This window comes from Nannospalax galili, unplaced genomic scaffold, assembly GCF_000622305.1.
Source record: "Nannospalax galili isolate Female #2095 unplaced genomic scaffold, S.galili_v1.0 scaffold136, whole genome shotgun sequence".
NCBI classification, from domain to species: domain Eukaryota; kingdom Metazoa; phylum Chordata; class Mammalia; order Rodentia; family Spalacidae; genus Nannospalax; species Nannospalax galili.
The window spans coordinates 3,894,296-3,912,640 of NW_008340872.1; positions in this window are offsets into that span (position 1 = coordinate 3,894,296).

Genomic DNA, 18,345 nt, shown 5'->3' on the forward strand with positions numbered 1-18,345 from the left:
CTTATTTTATGTGCATAAGTATTTTGCCTGCATGTATATTATGTAATGCTGATGGAGGCCAGAGGAGGGTTTGGATCCCTTGGAACTGGAGTTAAAGTTGTTAGGTGCCATGTGGGTGCGGGGAACCAAACCTAGGTCCTCTGTGAGAGCAGCTAAGTGCTCTTAACCACCGGGCCATCTCTCCAGTATCCCCTCTTTTGTTCTTTTGAAACAGAGTCTCTCTGTAGCTCCAGCTAGCACAGAACTCAAAATATAGATCAGCTTGGCCTCCATCTCGCAGAGCTCCACCAGCCTCTGCTTCTTGAGTGTTGGATTTAAAGGCATGTGCCACCTTGCCCAGCTAGACTTTGTATTTTTCAACCAAGTATTTTTTAAAATAATGCTATGTTGCTTTCACAGCGATTATTTTACTGGCTGGGTCTTCACTTCATCGAGCTGTCATATAGTTTCCCTTTTCCCTGCTACTGGTCACAGGTGGAAAGGATGTGGCACTCCAGGTGAGACAGCACAGGCTTGTAAATCAGAGAACCTCGATTCCACCATGCTTTCTCCAAGAGCGCGGTTCATATCCTTTAGCTTCTCTGAGCACGAGCCTCTTTATCTGCAAAGTAAGGGTGATAACAGCCTCTACCTCCTAAGGCCGCCACAAAATCAAAGGAGCTGACATGTGTGACAGCTATTTCTGAATTGCTGAACCTATACAAGTGGTACTTATTGTTTGTTTCCAAATGCTCAAGACTAAAAATCAAAACTATAGAGAGTATTTTTGGATCCAAAGCATTCAATTTCTTTTAGAGTCTTTGCTGAGGATTCTTGCCAGAAGAATTACTGATATCACTTGATTTTAGCCAAGAGGCTGGGAAACAAAGCCAGTAGGTTTGCTGAATCAAAACATAGAAACATTTTCATGGGGATTAGATCCAAATTTCTACCTGATTTCCAAAAGGACTGAACTAATTTATATTACCACTGGTTAGGTGTGGCTGTCACATTTTTACCAAAGCCTCTCCGGGCACAGCAAAATTTTTTGTAAAACATACCAACTAATTATATAAGTTCCTACCATTTGTGTTGTTTGATCAATCAGTGGTAAAGTCTGAACATTATGTTTCCTTATGAAAAATAAGTGAGCTTTTATATAGTATCAAGGTCATTCTTTATAAAAGGCAAATTTCACAAGGTAGGAAGAAAAAGACTAGATCACATAGAGAATCTAAGTTGAACTACAAAAATAAATAAATAAATAAATAAACCCACCTATATAAAAAATATTTGCTGTCTTCTCTAACCAATGAGTTCGCAGATACGAACCATCCAAGTTTCAACTTCTGGGCTGGGGATGTAGCTCAGTGATAGCATGCTTTACTAATCCTACAAGAAACAAAAACAAAACACTTCTGGTAGAGTTTCAACTTCTGCTCTGAAATACATCCACTCCAGGTTGTTTACACATATCTGCTACCCAACCCAGCATCCTCAGTCCTCTCTCAAATGGATGACAGATTGTGAGGAAGGCAGATGACAAGTTAAGAACCAACATTTTTCCCATGAGAAACTGAGGCTCTGGGAAACTAGACTTCAACACTAATCAAAAGGATTTATTAAGTATTATTAAGCTCCTACTGTCTTTGGTTCTAACTCTCAAAGAAAACAATAGGCTTACAGAATTAATAAGAGGAAACCATCATTGGATACTAGACGTACTTGAAAACCAGTGACTACCTCTGAGCATCCATGGAGATTAAGAAAAGAGGGAACTCTGCAGCCTGGCTGGAGTGAGCACTTGGAGGTGCTGTGCAGGCTGCTGGGCGAGAAAAGCCATCAATGGTCTTACCCAGCTGTGAATTTGTGAGCTGTGATACCAACCTGCCAGGCAAGATGAGCCCACTGGTACAATAGTGGCATGACTAGGGGGCAACTAAATGCTTTCTGATTGGATTTGTGACACTATAATGGCAATAATATCATTACAATAGTTGAGCGTTGTATTTTGGTGTGCTATTTGAGTATGAAATTATAATATGTGACGATTAGCACTGTAGTACAATATTTGAGTATGTACTAAAATTTCATTTGAGAGTTAACAATTAGGTATAACATTTTAAAATGGCATTGTAATGATAATATTTAGTTCACATTCACAGATATTTTCCTTTTTTTTTTTTTTTTTTTTTTTAGGTTTTGCCAATTTCCTTGTCTGTAATTACCCAACTCCTCTGCAAAAGAAGAGACTTGTTATTGCTAGAGACAACTTGGAAATACATGAAGAGAATGAGTCTGTTTCATTACTTGTTTCGGTAACAGAACAAGTTACAGAACATGTGTTGACCTTGACCTGTGGATGATTCTCATCTGGTAAATGGCAGAGAAAAATTGACAGACGTCTGTGCTGATGAGGGTGTGATGACATCGCTGACACAACTTTATAAAACTGTCTTCTCACATTTCACCTGCAAGCAGTAGAGTACTTGGGGCCACCAGGGACAACCCCAGAACCCTGGAACTGTGAACTGTACCCCTTCTATAAGTTTGATGGAGCACCCCACCCAGTGCAGTGATCAACTCAGAACAGGTTAAGCCTTAGAAACAACTGCTTTCCTGAGTTTCAAACATCTTTTCCCATACTTTAACACCACCAAGCTACATAGAAAATAATCTTTCACAAAGAAGCCTGGCTGTGCTTAGGCACACCTTTGGAAATTTTGCACGTTTGGAGTGTTATGGTTGATTGCTCAGACTGTGAAGGGAAAAGGTGAGCGGAAGTAATTGCGGTGATTGCAGCCATATGGACTGCATTGGAACAGGAGACAAAATAAAATACAAGAGCACCCTAGAGTCCTCTGGAGAGAAATCAGAGCCCAACGGGCAATCTCTTGCCAGCACCAGGCCCCACCAGGTTCATCCAGATAGTCTGGCATGGAGCCCTTTCCGTCCATCTGCCAAGAGGGGACTTGGCTTTCCTGTGCAGCTTCAGAGTTGGGATGATGCTGAAGAATCTGCACCAGGCGAAGGAGGTGGGAAATCGGCTTGATGCCTCTCCCGTCCTCCTTCTCAGAACCCCTCCTTCCAGGGCATGACAAAAGATCTGGTAGCCTTTTGTCTATGTACCTTCCTGTTACATAAACAAGCAGTTGGAAAACCTACCCTTTTGCTTACATTTCAGATCTTATCTCTTAAGTCAGTGATACAAGGCTGCAGTTGTGACCACACACAAAAGCATGGGCGTGCAGATGGGGAGGTGGAGCGACCCAGTCGCACACCATGCCTGATGCACATTCACACCATGCCTAGTACATCCCAGGACTCAGGACCCCAGAGACCTCAGAGGTCACTGCCCTAGCCATTGGCCTTTGGTTTTTTCCCTTAAAGCTCATGCTCAGAACTAATGCTGCTAAAGTCTGCCTAGGTCAGTAGGTTGGGAGGCCCTGGACCCATCTACTGGCACAGTGGGCCCCTTCCTTCAGTGAGCTACAAGCAGTCACTCCCCTGGGATTTCACAAGAGCTACAACTATTGCACAGAAAGGAAACAGTGAAATACAAGGTGAGGAGTTGACCACGGGCCGGAAGGGAATGGAGTGACTTCTTATTCCTTGTCAACCCTGTAGTTCTAACAGAATGGGAGGGTGAAAACCGCCTTTTCAGAAGAGAGCATTTTGGGGGGGATGGCTTAGTGGTTAGGAGCACTGGCTGCTCTTGCAGAGAACCCAGGCTCAATTCCCAGCATCCACATGTCAGCTAATTACAATTCCAAGGGATCCAATCCCCTCTTCTGACCTCCACAGCCATTGCACGGCCCAGGTGCACTTACCTACATGCAGGGAATACATTCACACACATAAAATTAAAAAATAATATTTTTTTTAAAGAGACTATTTCCTGGAACTGCCTACAGTCTCTCACCTAGGAAGCTGTCACTTCACCCCCTCCCATTCTTCATGTTCTTGGTCAACGTCAACAGGTCTTATCATTTACTTCAACTTATTTCTCAACCCTTAGCTTCGCTTCTTTCCAGGTCAGTTCCTTCCACACCCTCCCTCCCAACCATCAAGTCCTCTCATTTATGAGCATCACTGTGGGACCAGCTTAACTTCCTCAAAATGTCATTCTCCATTAAATACCCAGTGAGAAGAAAATAGTTAATAGAAAATGCTCATGCAATTAAGTATTTTTCAGCTGATGAAATAGTGGTTTTAAAAAATGTGCTATTATGATGAATCCCAAGAGGCAACAAACAAAACTACATAGTCTGACTCCAAGTGGATTTTTTAAAAGCATTACGAAAAAAACTTAGATCATCTCTGGCATCATCCCTGTAGTGGGATTACACAGGCTACTTTGGCGTGTCCTTTGTCATTTTTGGGGGGTTTTTTTTTGAGACAGGGTCTCTCATGATTCTCCTGCCTCTCTCTATCAAGGGCTGGGATTGTAGGTATGTACCACTATGCTTAACTTGACTTTGTATGTTTTTATTTATTTATTTTTGTGTGTGCACACACAGAAGAGGGGAGGGGGACGTGGAGGAAGGTGTGAGGGGGTGAAGAGCACACTGGTGTGTGCACCTGGTCAGAGAATGATGTCACAATGCCAATCGCTCCTCCGCTTTTTTCTGTTTTGAGATATGGTCTCTCAACTAGACCTGAACGCCTGTCATCTTGGCTACAGTGGCTGGCCAGCAACCACTGGATCCTCCTGTCTCTACCCCACAGTACTGGAGTTACAGGCCCATGCTTTTATGTGGGTTCTGGGAATCAGAACTTAAGTCCTCCTGCCTGCTTGCCCAGTAAGACTTTACCCATTGAGCCATCTCCCTAACCTCCATGTTCTTATTTATATTTCTTGATTTTTCCAAACTTCATAATAATTGATAATTTATAGTAGTGGAAAGTTTAAGAGATAATGTGTTAAGAATATAAAAGCTAATATTTGTTGGACTTTATTTTTTTCTTTGTAGTGCTGGGGATTGAACCCAAGGCCTTCTGAATGCCAGGCAAGTGTTCTACCACTGTGCCACATCCACTGGGCATTATGTGTGTGCCTGGCACTGTAACAGAGATGTTACTTACCTCACAAATGGCTAAGATGTTGCGATTCATACTACATTAGATCTACTGTACACATAAAAGAACCAAGCATTTGGGAAGCAGAGGCAGGAAGTTTAGGAGTTTGGGGCTAGCCTGGCCTGCACAGGAAGACTCTTGTCTCATAAAACAAGCAAAAGAACTAAGTTCAGTGTTAGCTTCAGAGATGTAACCAGGCAATCTCACTCCAGAGTTGACGAATTTGAAGACTTTTATTGATGAAGGGGGAAATGCCCCTGGCAATTAAAAATTATGACTGTTTTTGTCATACACTGAGAAAAAAAGCACTAAAATGTTAATTGGTGATTGTATCTGGGGGAGATTACAGTGCTTTTCATCATACTTTTCTGATAACCATAGATTACCAGAATGACAAAATAAAATAATAAAGCAGGCAGTGATATTATGAGTTCACTCCGAAAACGAAAACCACATAAAATAGTTTATGCAGAAAAAACACTGAGGGCTAGAGTTGTAGCTCTGAGGAGAGCATTTGGGAGCCCTGGCTTCCATCTTGGCAACAACACAACGGGGGGGGGGGGGGGGGGAATGTACTTCAGTTCTTGAAAGTTAAAAATGCAACCCTCATAAAGGCTGCCAGTGTCGTTTTTGCGAGTGAGGATGATTACACATCAATGTAACAATCCTTCCTCAGCGTCCACCGTGGACCGCTTTGTGCACAGCAAGGACTGGCACTACGTTTCAAGGTAGAATTGTCTCCACCGACACAGAATAAGGAAAAACAGAAGTGCTCTGCCGAGGTGTGGTCCCCAGTTGTTTGTTCTGCTGAAATATCAGTGCCTGTCTTTCGTAATCCAGATTCTTCAGGACAGGTGCATGAAGACAAAAGGAAAGAAAGCCCCATTTTCAAGTCTGAAGTTGACTCCAAAGATACTCCCTTAAGAAGGGCCCCGCTTCCAGCGTGGTTCACGGAGTTTCCTATATAAACTTCCCTTTCATTCTCGACGTCCCTACTTCTGCCTCAGTGGCAAGGCTCAGGGGCTATGCTCCAGATAAACAGAAGCCGCATGGCTTCCCATTTGCTTCTTGAGTGGACGCAGCTGCTGGGCGCCTCGCGTTCCTTCTAGGGACCACCGGGCGGGTTTATCCAGGAGCCCTGGCGGCTGGCTCGGTTTGCAAAGAAACACTGCCATCTAGTGGACAGAAGCAGAACTTCATTTCTGTTCATAAGCAGGGCGGATGGTAAGAGGTTTTGTTTACAGAACCATCTCTCTCTAGAGCAGAATTTTTCCTAGGAAAAGATTTTTGTCACTTTTCTACTTCAAAAGTTGTACTCCAGTGAAATGACTAAAACATAAGTGGACACTAGTTTCCTATGGGAACTTCCAGAAATCTAAGTGTCTCGTTTACTTTCTATTGCTGTGATAAAAACTGAGCAAAACCATCATTGAGGGAAGCCAGGGCACAGACCTTGGGAATATGCTCCTTACTGGCTTGCTCCTATAGTTGGTGCTTAGCCTGCTTTCTTATTCAACCCAGGCCCACCTGCCCCAGGTGGCAGTGCTCACAGTGGGCTGGGCCCTCCCACATCATTCAACAATCAAGAAAATGGTCCATAGCCATGGCTATGGACCAGTCCAATGGAGGAAATTCCTCAACTAAGATTCTCTCTACTCAGGTGTTGACAACTGAAGCTATCCAGCACACTAAGCTGGATAGGAAAAGAAATGAGGGGGAAAATAAAAATATCTTCAACTCATGACCAGTTTGTCATTTCCCTCATTACCACTTGTTTGTGAGCACACTGAGCATCAGTTCCCTTTGAAAGCCTCACCCAGTGCAACCTCAAAGACCCACGTTACATAGGTGAAGACCGTGAGCTTACCCTTCCTCTCTAGATATGTTCTATTAAAAATCATCATCAAAATAGAAATGGGATGATAGCCCATTGCTGCATGTATGCTGAACAGAAACACAGGAGGCTGGGGACATGGCTCAGTGGGTAAAACGTTTGCTGTGTAAGCACAAGCAACACATCCTCACTAAAAGAACTGGGTAAATAATAAGTATAATGTGCTTTAAACACTATGTGACTCCAGAGCCATGTAGGTTTTCATCCTTTATCAGAGGCAGCCACAGTTGTCATTGTGGGAGCCAACCCAACCCACTACAAGGGGCAAGTGCTCTTGGGCTGTCGACAGATACACGTCTAACAATGTTCTTCATTACTCTAGTAATTAAGGAGAGGAAAAAAATGCCCACCATTGGAGTATACCAAAGAAGGGAAATATTGGGAAAAAACATAAGGACAAATGAAGAGTTCATGAACTTTAATATCAAAACCTAACATATATTGAGTTGAATGGCTTTTTTATGTCATCACTTCATCTGTACATTTCCTCTACTAACCCCTAAATGACATCCACCAAGGCTGCATGGGGTTGGGTTCTTGTCTGTACTTTCCCATGTAGAAAGGTATGGTGCTTCATAGTGGCCAATAAAAATCAGGGACAGTCTTGATGTCACAAAGGTGGACATGATGATGTATTCTTTCTCTATGGGAAAATGTAGTTTTCTGGTAAGATGCCACAGACTCAGAAATAGCAAAACGGGCTCAAGAGATGATGGCTTAGTGTTTAAGAGCACTGACTGATCTTGCAGAGGACCCAGGTTCAATTCCCTGTACCCACATGGTGGCTAATAACCATCTGCCACTCCAGTTCCAGGGAATTCAGTGTCCTCTTCTGACCTCTGCAGGCATTGCATGACACAGGTGCACTTAACATACATGCAGGTAATACAGTCATGCAATAAAATCAAAATAATATTTAAAAAAGCAAAACAGAGTTATCTTGGAGGTCTAGTATACTTTGTAACAAAGCTCTGTGAGTGTGTGTATGTATGTGTTTGTATAGGCCAGACACCAACTTCCACTGTCACTCAGGAGTGTCAAACAGTGTCACTCAACTTGTTTGTTGACACAGAGTCTCCCATTGAGACCTGGGGCTCACCAATTAGGCTAGGCTGGCTGGCCAGTGAGCTCCAGGGATCCTCCCACCTCTATTTCTCCAGCACTGGGATTACACACTCATAGCACCACACCTTGGTTTTTACTTGAGTGCTGGGGATCAAACTCAGGTCCTCATGCTTGCACATTATCAATTGAACCATCTCCCTGGTCCCAAGGCTCTTCCAATGTTCAATCATCTTTTAAGGGTATCCATGCACATTTTAGTTTTTTAAAAGAAAATCTCTTAATTTCATAGTATTTTATCTTCATATCTATCAGTAAAGAACTGCAGTGTGCAGGATTATTACTCATCTGCCACAACAAACATGTGATGAAGGTATATTGTGTTTTGTCACAAGAAGGATGTGGTTTCTGCAGCACTTTGTCATTGGACCATGCTTCTTCTTGGAATTCATTATCTTCTGATCTGATCGGCAGCTTAGCACATTTGCAGCATTTCCTGCTTCTGCAAGTGCTGTGTCACATACTGAACCATTGCTGTTTCCTTAAATCCTGTGGGCCTGACCCTGAATTTCAGGTCTGGAGATTCGATTAGCAATATTGCCACAGCAGATTTGTCACCCGAAGCCCGAGGTTCCCATTTGTCAAAATGTTACCTTGGGCAGGTCATAAAAGTTGACAGTTGAATGAAATGTCTGGGTTTGTTATTTTCTTTCACAATAAATGTTAAAGATTTGTAACAGAAACCCAAATTTCTTTAAAAATTTTTATTAGCATAAAGCACACATAATAAGGGGTTGTGTTATTACATTCTCATACATTCGCAGAATGGATTTTGATCATACTTACTCCCTCCCTGTTACCCTCTTTTACCCACTCCTGCTAATCTCCTTCCTCTTATTAACTAGACCCCTTGTGCTTTCGTGTGTGCTTGTGTGTATGCACGTGCATGTGCTCATATACTTGCTTAGAGAGCATGGATGAGTGTTTACAAAAGCTGGGCGGGCATCTTGCTAGTGGCTAACCACTGAAGAAAGCACCTCTCCCTCCCCATCAACTGTTATCTGTGAATAAATCCTTAGAGAAGCGTGGGGCCCAGGCACCTCTGCCCCTTCATGACAGGGTGGTGACAGGCCCAAACCTATGCAGATCATGTGAGGGTAATCATAGTTGCAGTGAGCTCAAGAGTGCTACAGCTGGGGCTGGAGAGATGACTTGGCAGTTAAGAGCACTGGCTGACACAGGTTCAAATCCCAGCTCCTACATGATGGCTAACAACCATCTGTAACTCCAGTTCTAGGGGATACAATGCCTTCTTCTGTCCTCTGCAGGCATTACAGGACACAGGTACACTTAGATACATGCAAACATAACACTCATACACATGTAATAAAAATAATTCGTCAAAAAAATTTTCAGAATACCACAGCCACGTCATGCCCAGAAGTCGGCATTCCACAAAGCTCCCTTCCCATCTTCCAGCTGTACATTCACTCCATCCCTTCTTCCCCCAAGTTCTCTGAGTTTGGAGAGGTATAGATGTCCCCTTTATGGATGGGCATTCAAAAAGTCACTTATTTACAGTACTTTGACTAATTAGGAGTTTGTGGTCACCACTACCCACTGCAAAATGAAGTTTCTCTGACCAAAGCTGAAAATAGCACAGATCTACAGCATAAACATGGTTATTTAGAAGGCAATTTGACAGGCACATTTTGTTCATGCAGCAAAACACCACCAGTCCCTTCCCCACCAGGGCCAGTCAGAAGCTCCCTCTGTAACAGACTTGCCACTATTGCACCAGCAAGCTCAGCTTGACTGGCCAGTCAGTATAGTTGCATACAGGGTTCACAACCAAGACCGATGATGACAGTTCTCTCCCTGCAGCCCACACTATAAGGGCCAGCAAGCTGGGAGGAAGCTTCCAGCCCCGTTCTAACTTGATTCTTCTTTGATTCTCCTCCTGCTTCTCCTCTTTCTCCCCCTCCTCCTCCTCCTCCTCCTCCTCCTCCTCCTCCTCCTTCTTCTTCAGGAAGCTCCTCCTCCTCCTCCTCCTCCTCCTCCTCCTCCTCTACCTCCTCCTTCTCCTTCTTCTCCTCTTTCTCTTCCTTCTTCTATCTTAAAGATTTTCTTAGATAGGGGTGTGTATGTCTGTGTGTATGCTGACATGCACATGTGTGTACAGGTGCCCTCAGAGGCCAGAGGCGTCAGATCCCTTGGAGCAGGTGTTACAGGCTGTTGTGAACCACCTGACACTGATGCTGAGAACTGAACTCCGGTCCTCTGCAAGCGCCACAAATGCTCTTAACTTCTGAGCCATCTCTCCAGCTTGATTTCTCTATGTCCAGTGACCATGATGTGTGGTATTTCAGCAATAAGTTTTAACATTAGTTCTGGCGCACAACCACAGGCAGAGTGACCATTGTCTGTGTTGGCAAACCAAATCTCTTTTTATTTCTATTGTTAGGAGAAATTGAGTCGGAATTAGGAAGATGATGAAGAAAGAATGCAGTTGGCTTTTCTTGCTACGCTCTTGCTTGATGGGCATCTCTCACAAATATAGGAAGCTGGATTATGTTTGTGGCTGCACAATATTCCATATCCAAATTAAAGCAAGGGTTCTCTTAGTGCTTCGTGGATAGCACCTGTAACAAGCATTCTGAACTAATGCTTTGAAATGGTTAATAGCAGAAGGATAAAGGTGAGTGAGCATCACATAACTAAGGAAAGAAGTGTTGGCAGTAAGCCATGGAGAAGATAGCAGGGTTTAAGGTCAGACTATGAGAATCAAGTGTCCCCAGTAGGTGGCAGACTTGTTCAGAAATCCAAAGACCTGTTGGGGTTCTACCACCTGCTCACTCCCCTGGGGTTTGAAGGGGATATGTATGGTCCACATAGTTTGACAGATGTCAGGAAGTGGGAGTTAACTAGATGAGACATAAGAATAACTGAAAATGGGAGCCGCGAGTGAGGAATGGCACCACTGAGTTGGAGCAGCCCCCGTGTTAAGGTCTGTTCTCTCTCTCTCTCTCTCTCTCTCTCTCTCTCTCTCTCTCTCTTTCTTGATAGAGCTCCAATCTATATTGCACACCCTCCTATCCACAGAGGCCAAGGTCCTCTCCATCTGGTTGGCTGATACCCTGGAACCCTGGAACACACCTTGCTTAGCTCAATCTGGCACAGGTCTAGTGAGTTTTCAGGAACTAAGTTCAGTGGCTTTGCCAACTGCTGACCTTCAACCTGGATTAGTAAACCTGCCTATCCCATTACAGTGGTTGGCTAATAACTGGCAGTTTGTCTCTCAGATCTTCTACTAGCCCCTTCCCCTCTTGGATGTATATTTTACAAACTGGGCTCTTTATACAATCAGGATATAAGCTAATAACTAGCAAAGGGAGGATGTGTTTGCATTCTCTACTTGAGCTGGGGTACTGTGTTAGTCAGCTTTCCGTTGCTATAACAAACAGCTGAGACAATCAACTTATAAAGAGAAAAAGGTTGCTTTTTGTTCATCTTTGAAGTTTTCTGTTAATGGCTGGTTGACCCTGCTGTTTGGGGGCTGTGGTATCATATAGCAAGGAGTGTGTGGCAGACCAAAGTCACTCACCACAGCAACAGAGGGAGCCACAGTCACATGTTGCTGCCCGCTGCCTCAGAGTTGCCCATTTAGAGAAGCTGAAGCCAGGATCTTGACCACACCACAGAAAATAATTTCAGGACCAGTTAGTATGAAGCATAATTGGGTTCATTAAGTAGAGACCAGAGAGACAATCTGTGCTTTAGATTTGAGCATGTCTCTCAGAGAGAGACACCCTTCTTCACAGCAGCTATCTATGTATGATTTTGTGGATTTTGAAGTTACATTACTCAAAGAATTAAACACAGTTTAAATATTAAGTGAAGTTTAAAGATTAAATTGGGCTAACAAGACAGTTCAGTAAGTAAAGAAAGGCACTTACCATCAATCCTGACCACCTGAGTTTGATCCCTGGGACCCACTTGGTGGAAGGAAAGACCCTCCCACAAGTTGTCCTCTGACCTCCACATCCATGCCTGTTGCACATGTACACCCCCGCCCCCACCCTCCACACACTAAATAGTTTTAATTAAGTAAATATTAAATGAACAGGTGTTACCTGTTACCATTTGTCTTCACCATCACTCTATCTGGATTTAGAATCACCATGGAAACCACCTCTGAGTGTGGCTATGAAGGATGTTTTGAGAAATTTTTAATTAAAGAGGGAAGACTTACTCTCATGTGGTTGGCATCATCCCATGGGTCGAGGTCTCAGACTGAATAAAAAGGATAAAAGGAGAAAGCAAGTATTGCTGCAGACACAGTGTGTCCAGGTGCCTCACACTCCCTCCACCTTGCCTTCACCACTATGAAGGACTGTACCCCTCAAACTGTGAGCCAAATCTACCCTTCTTTAAACTGATTTTGTCTGGTATTTTGTCACAAGAAAGTAACTAATGAAACTTGTTTATTTTATCTTAAATAATTTCTACTTTTTGAAGTGAAATTGTAGGGTGGTTTTATGAGTTGCATTGTTCAGGCTTAGAGATGAGAGAGGAGTGCTACTAATGTTAAACTCAAAGGTCACCTGCAAGTCTAGTCCATTTGTTGTTTTAACATTCTTGTTTGAGCTACTGCTCAGGAAAGCAAGAACTGCCTCTATATAGGCAGTCTTCCTTGATTTTGTCAGTTTGATTGAGATTCTCTAAAAATTTTTATTTATTTATTTTTATTTTGTGTGTATGAGTGTTTCACCTCCATGTCTGTAAGTGCACCACATGTGTGCAATCCCTGCAGAGGCCAGAAGAGGGCATCAGATCCCCCCCCGGAAATGGAGTTACAGATGGCTGTGAGCCTCCATGTGGGTGCTGGGAACTGAACCTGGGTCCTCTGCAAGAGCAGCCAGTGCTCTTAAACTTCTTAATTGCCCATATCTTTCTATTCTGCCTCAATGACAAGTCGGGAAAAGAAAAAGAGAACAGACAGGAGTCTATCCCCTTTAGGGCATGTTCCCTAGGGTCCTGCCTTAACACATGGGCCACTGGGTAACCCTCAAGATCCAAAGTATAGCAGCACTCCTAGTTTGGGAACCTACAGACTTAGACCTAGATTTTCACCCATGGGCTCTGCTGGTTTTGACTTTCAGGGTTAGACTAGAATCACAGCACCAGCATGTGTGAGCCAGCAGCAGGCAGAAGGCAGAAGGCAGATGGCAGGACTTCTCAACCTCAATAATACATAGATCCCTTATAATAAACTTTTCTCTTCATAAGTCTATATATTTTATTGTTTCTGTTTCTCTAAAGAACCTGATTAATACATTTCTAGTCTGACTTCTTCAATCATTAAAAAAATTCATTCAGCATATATTTATTGATTATTTTATACATTACTGATTAAAAACTAAAAACATCAGTTCTTAGGGGATGTAACACAAACTAAGGGGATGTATTAGACCCAATTTGCTGAGGAGGAAATGGTGATTCAGAGAAACAAAGCAAGTTCTGAAGTTTGGCGTTAAGTTAGCATTAGAACTAGACTCTTATCCATGCCTCTGGATATCAGCTGATCATGTAGCTTGGGTCTTACATCTATGAAATGAATCGCTTCTTTTTTTAACAGCTGCACTGAGATATAATTTATATATTATGCATCTATTTGAAGTACTAAAGTCAATGTTTTGTATAATCACAGAACTGTGTGAGCCTTACCACCATTGATTTCAGAAATTTTCTTCACTCCCAAAAGAAAACCCACACTCATGAGCAGCTGGTCCCCATCTTACCCCAACATCTAACCCCTGGCAACCACTGATACTTCATGCATCTATGGATTTGCCTACTCTGGATGCTCCATATAAATGGGACCACAGAATGCACACTGCTTCTAGCCAGGCTTCTTTTGCTCATATGGTTTTTTCTTTTTAAGATTCCTTATTTTAAAGTGTGTGTGTGTGTGTGTGTGTGTGTGTGATGTGCATGTGTGTGTAGTACAGGTGGCTACAGAGTCCAGAAGTAGGTATCAGATCCCCTAGAGCTGGAATTACAGGCTTCTGTGAGCTGCATAATGTGGGTAGTGGGAACCAAACTCTGATCCTCTGCAAGATCAGTACAAGCTATTAACCAGTGAGCCATCTCTCCAGCCCCAGATGGTGTTTTCAAGGCTTCTTCATGTTGCACATGTCAGTGTTTCGTTCTTTTTCAATGTTGAATAACGTTCCATTGTATGGATGCATCTCATTTTACATTCCTCAGCTGATGGACATAGATTGTATCCATTTGGGAAGTACTGTGAATGTTGCTGCTTGCTATGAACATTCTTGTATAAGATTTTCATGAACATGTGTTTTCACTTCTCTTGGGTACCTGCCCTGCAGTGGATTTGCCTGGTCATTTGATGGTACTGTGCTTAGACTTTTGGGGTACTACCAGCAGGCTTTTTTCCCAAAGTGATTGCCATCCATCACTTAAGTTTCTCTATGCTCCATAGAACTAATCCTATTCAATCTTATTTTTCTATTATTTTATTTTTTAATCCCATGTGGCCTTCATTCAATATGTAATGACAATCTATGTTTGGGTTTCTCTCCAAATTCATAGTTTCAGAGTTATTGCTGAATGGATAATCCTTAATCCCTCATTAATGCATACTGTCTTCTTTTATAAATCAAAGTTGTATAATAATGGCTTATTTATACTGTTTCATTGATTTATCCATTATTTTGTTTTAATAATTCATATGCCAGCTCTCTCTTATCATAATCCATTTTTGAGTATTCTTTATTATCTTTGTTGAACTTTAGTCTTTGTTTTAACTCCATTGACGAAGTCAGTGGGGATTTTTTTTTAATTTACTCTTTTAAAATTATTTTATTATTTTTATTCTATGAGTGTATTGCCTGCATGTATGTGAGTGCACCCATATTGTGCAATGGCCCAGAGGTCAAAAGAGGGCACTGGATTCCCCTAGAACTGGAGTTAAGGACGTTCATAGCCGCCATGTGGGTGTTGGGAATGGAACCCGGGTCCTCTGCAAGAGCAGTCAGTGCTCTTAATCTCTGAGCCATCTCTCCAACCCCCAGTGGGGATTTTTAAAATCACTGCTACATTATCTCTATAAGGTAATGTGACATGTTTCTATTTCTAAACTATTTAGTTCTGCCACCTGAAGCATGCTCTTTCTCTAGACAAAATTAAAAAAAAAAAAAAAAGACCAACAATCCTAACAATACTATTAATACCAACAATACTAACAATACTTGGTGAGTTGTTTGTTCCATAGATTAAAACAGAAGAAAGGGTCAAAATGTTTCTGGAGTTTGGCATCTGAGTGATTAAGAGAAGCTTAATGTGGACCAACAGAACAGTGAAGGGTCATCACAGGAAGGAGGACACATTTCCAGTGATACTTTGAAGAGCAGAAAAATAGTCCATGTCTCAGAATTACCAAGAGGCAGATTCAGCCATATATAAAAAATCATTTTATATACTAGAGCTCTCCAAAAATCACAGAGAGAGAGAGAGAGAGAGAGAGAACAAAAAGGAGGAGGAGAAGGTTAATAATAAGACAAACATCTCCTCTTCCCCAATCATAGAATTATGGTTCACAATGGAACAAGGAAATGTTGACTAATAGTTAAGTACCACTGAAAGAGAAAGTAAGTCAAGGCTTTGGAAAATCACTAGATTTGAGAAAAGTAGGTCATGGGTGGCTCTGGAGAATGAAGTGGTTAGGTCTATGTAATGGCAAGAGGACAGCTGGGTGGTACTACCAAGTCAGGCAAAGATGCATTTGTTTCAGGATGGGGATGCTGTCTATCTCTTAGGTCCTAAATCTAGCAGTGGAGATTAAGAAAGAAAAAGTACAATAGATGCCTAACATTCAAGGGTTTAATAGATCTGGTTCTTACTCTTTGTCAGCGACACCCCCCCCCCACTTAATCCAAGACATGTAGTAATATGTAAATTTGCCAAGACACACATTGGATTCATATCAGCTGAGAAACCACCATACAGCCATGAGTCACTTATTTGGAGAGCAAGTCTAACCAGCTGCCCAACATCTGTATCATAACATGCTTTTGTTAGTCTCTCTACTAATCACTGGGTATGCTGTAACCACGGAGTCATGGGGACTCTGCTGTTTTGGGCATGCAGATAAGCTCATGGATGATGTTGTTATTAAGGTGATGCACAATGATGCTTTAGAAAACCATCTAAGGGACTGAAGACACCACTTTGTTGCTTCAGGCATTGTTTTCTCCATTTTATGAGATAATTATACATGGGAGAGGTGAGGCCATTTCTGTAGAAGAAAGTCATAAGGAAGTGGAAAGGGCTGGTTTTTAGCTTATAGATAGGATTTATTTTAGAATCTGGAAAGAATATTTTTTAAGTCTTAGTTTGATTTCCCCAGAGAGCACAACGGAACAAAAATAGAAAAAAATCGAAATACTTTATGGATAACTGATCACAAGAGCAGGGTGCAGGAGACTGAAGGCAGGAGAGGCCTCCCGCAGTATATTATTGAGTTGTTCAATGCTGTGGTCCACCTGAGAAGCCACATAGCACACATATCAGTACTTCTTTGTCTGGGATGAGAAAGGAGGAGGTATTTATCTACCAGGTTGAATCTCCATGGATTGAAGGATCACTCCATTGAGATATTGTCCTCAAAACCTGCAGATTGCAGGGCCTTTGGAAGAGAAAACATGAAGAATGGGTGTGGAAAACGAGGGAATTTGAGCCCACAGTAAAAGATTTTGAGGGGGCTGACAAGATGGCTCAGCTGGTAAAAGCACTTGTCGTGCAAACCTGATGACCCATGTTTGATCCCCAAATGACCTGAGTGTGATCCCCAGAACTGACAAGAAAGCAGGATGCTGTGGCTCACCTCTCTAATTTTAGTACTCCCACTGCGAGGTGGGAAGTGGAGGCAGGAATCTCTGGCCAGCTAGCCTGAAGTCCACAGAGTCACAGAAACAGGAGAGACCCTGCCTCAACATGCACACCATGACATGCATGTACCTGCACACACATACATACACACACACAGACACACACGACAATAACAAATAAAAATTAAAAATTAAAAAAAGATTTTAGGGAACCAGCATGTTAATTAACAACCAAAACAGTTGCTAAAACCTGAAAGCCAAGTAAGATTTTTTTCTTTTACTGGAAGCAGACTTCCCAGTCATTTCTACAAGGTAAGTTGGAAAGATGGATATCATTTTTCATTTTCATATAATACACTGGATGCAATGTAAGTGTGATGTCAAGAATCTGCACTGCTTTCATGATTAAACAAAAGAAAATAAAATTAGTTGAAGGCAAAACTCAAATTCAATCCCATTGTGAATAAATAATTGCCCACCACCCAGTGACTCTACAGGGGAACAAAATAGGCAGCCTAAAATGTGGTTTGGTTAGTCTCCTCATCACTCAAATTTTGCAAAATCAATTAAGCTATGTGACCTGGTTAACACAAAGACCAAATGGAATTAAATACCTCCAAAAGGTAGGGAGATGCCAAACCTATAAGCAAAAGTTTAGAATGGCACACAGAGATGCAGTCCAGTTCCATCAGCAGCTCTTTGTTTGATCTCCAATTTCCAGGGAGGTACTTGCCTCCTTAGTCTTCACCCTCAGTCCAGATCCCTACTCAGCAGGAGTTCAGGAAGACATGGAGTCATAAACAGAGGGACAACATAATAACATCAGCTACCTAGTTACTATGCCCTTCTCTGTGCCCACTTCATGTTACAGATTCATGTCATGAATCTTAGCCCTTAAAATTAAGAAGTAGATGAGAGGCTAGGCATAGTCACATGCCTGTAATCCCAAAACTCAGGAAACTGACAGAGGGATCAAGAGTTTGAGGTCAGCCAAAGCGAAACAACAATGCAGTAGATGAGGTAGTAACTATATATCAATTGCGCTAGTCCCCTGTGTTTCACACTAGTAAGACTATCTACCACCACTCTCAAATATAGCAAACCCTCATTAGTTGCTAAAGACCCAATGTTTATGTCTCCCCCAAATTTCTATCTTATTTTCAGTGTAGGATGGTGGGCACATGAAGCAGTCACAAGGGTAGAACCCTCATGAATAGGATTAGAGCCTATAGAAAGAGCTAAAGAGACCAGAGTTCTCCCCCTTCTGCCATTCAGAACATGCCTAGAAGGGGTGTCTGTGAATCAGGAGGCAGACCCTTATCAGACCCTGAATCTGCTGGCACCTGGACCACACATTTCCCTGCCTCCAGATCGATGACAAATAGATATACTGCTTTCCAGTCACTCAGTTTATGACAT